General features: G+C 37.4%; 1 long non-coding RNA gene across 1 annotated transcript; it reads left to right on the top strand.

The window, feature by feature from the left end:
• On the top strand, positions 1-1,610 carry LOC110948019 (uncharacterized). Its single transcript, XR_007936790.1, has 3 exons — positions 1-554; positions 717-900; positions 1,088-1,610. It is a non-coding gene; the product is annotated as an uncharacterized LOC110948019 (long non-coding RNA).
• The last annotated feature ends 649 nt before the right edge of the window (positions 1,611-2,259 follow it).

Here is a 2,259-nt window from a genome sequence, read left to right as displayed (position 1 = left end):
TGACATATTGATATAAGCATTTTTTGAGTCACTAGCATGGTTAAAGTTGGAAATACTTCAAGTTGTGAACAAAAGTTTACATACACAGGTCAGGAACACACATGTCATGGCAGACTTGAGTTTACAATAAACCCAATAACTCCTAATTTTCTGTGGTGGAATAATTCAAGCTCATGTTTCTGTCACATAGAACAATCGTGCTTTGTGCATATTTCTAGAGAACAATCATGAATTTATCAAACGGCCACTGTGAATTACTGTTTTTGTGACAGAGATGCATGTGTTCTAATCATTCAGTCATTGAAAATTTGATTATAAGAGTCACTAAAAGCTCAAGATTGCTATGATATACATGACTTTTATAAGTATGTGTAAACTCCTGTTCCCAACTGTAAGTGGCTGGTTGCTTTTAATAAGTGCCACGTTGGTTTATTTTTTCAGAAATGATCCAATTAGAGGATTCGTCTGCAGAAACAGAGACCAACCTGGGAGGAAGATGTGCAACGACTTTCGTGTTCGCTTTGTCTGCTATCCTCCTTACTGTGGTGGAGGAGGTACTATATGAGCACATTCGACATATGCAATGTTAAGCTTCTTATGCAAAGTGGATTTACTCTCTTCTCATTGTTTGTATGGAAGAGTACTCATTGACAATGGTGATTTAGATCTGCAGTTTCCCTCCAGTTATCATGTTTCTCTTGCTTTGCTCACTGAAGTATGTTGGACCAAGTGGTATGATCGAGACAATCCCAGTGGATCAGGGGACTGGGAGCAGCTATACAGACAGAGACAGATGATGAAGAGCAAAGACGAAATCTGCGAGTTCCCTCTGTACATTGAGGCTGTTACCAATGACAAAGAGCAGACTCCAGCATTGAAAACAGGGCAGAAATTCTTTGCGTAAGTTGCCATATAAGAGATCAATTTTAAGTTTACATGTAGCACAAAAATGTGGTCTTAAAATGAATTTTGCTATTAATTTGTTAACTTAAATTAGAACTACTTTTTTGAAATTCTTTGAGTTCGTCTCATTGAGAAATGTGTAGATGGCATATTAATTCACTGTCCGCTTGGAATTCTTTTTCAGCTACAGTCCAACTGAGGGATTTATTTGCCGCAACAAGGACCAGAGGAATGGCAAGTGCCGTGACTACAAAGTCCGGTATGGATGCCCATGCAAACACTGAGGCCTGACTCTCCAACACTGAAAATGATCAGGAGGGAAGAAATCCATGATGATGACTTTTTAAATTTTTTCTCTGCTGTTTCTTTTCTTTAATAATTAATTTTTACTGTGGTTAATGGAAGAAATATATAGCAGTAGGCCTTTTTCACAGTTATTGTCACTTGTCGTAGTTAGAAAAGCAAAGGTACGATTTTATAAATGGTTTTGTTCACTTCAAATGTCCCTGTAAGCCATAACAACACGACAGTTTGACCACTATTCATAATACCAGAACTCTAAAGTAGCTTAATTCAACCATTTTTAATTTTATTACTTACACCTTTGCCTTTATTTCAGAACGTACTCAGTGAAAATTTGGCACATTATGTGATTTTATCTGTCTTTTCTTTATAGTGATTTTGAAATCATTATCTTGTTTGGCTAATGTGGGAAACAAATGAAGAATCAACAGCAATAAAGCTACTAATTAACAGCAAATTCCTCGTTGTCTTTAAGTTTGTATTTGGCCCACTGAGACTGCACAAAAGAGCTGCCAGACTATGAAAGGTTCTGACTTGGTGTGAATAATCCAGACATATGTATCACAAAGTGTACTTTATAGATATCATACCACCAAACATCAAGAGTTACCATCTTGTGGTTCCACCAACCAGTCAAGTTGCAGTTCTTCCATGTTTGTCATAAATGTGTCCCAGAGGCTCATCTAGTAAAGATCAGGACCAGCGGCTGTAAATTTTTGATCACACTCTTTCTGTTTGTCCATTTTGGAACACCTAAGAGCATGTGTGTGTCTTCAGTGCTCATACTGAGGTATGAACATGTAAAAGTCCTGCTAAATACAGAAGCATCAACCCAGTTATAACCTGAACAAAAACAGTAAAATTTTAAAATCCATCCTGAAATGGACATGAAGTCAGTACAGGGAGGCCAATACTGGTGTTAAGTGACCACACTTTCATTTCCTGTTTAAAGATGAGCAGCTGCATTTTGTACCAGCTGCAGCTGAGTATTTTACATCCACATACACCTGAGCAGTACTAAAGGCAAAGATAACATTTTCAAAGTCTTTGGGA

The sequence above is a fragment of the Acanthochromis polyacanthus genome, chromosome 16 (assembly GCF_021347895.1).
Source record: "Acanthochromis polyacanthus isolate Apoly-LR-REF ecotype Palm Island chromosome 16, KAUST_Apoly_ChrSc, whole genome shotgun sequence".
Lineage (NCBI taxonomy): Eukaryota > Metazoa > Chordata > Actinopteri > Pomacentridae > Acanthochromis > Acanthochromis polyacanthus.
This window is presented reverse-complemented; position numbering and strand designations above follow the sequence as displayed.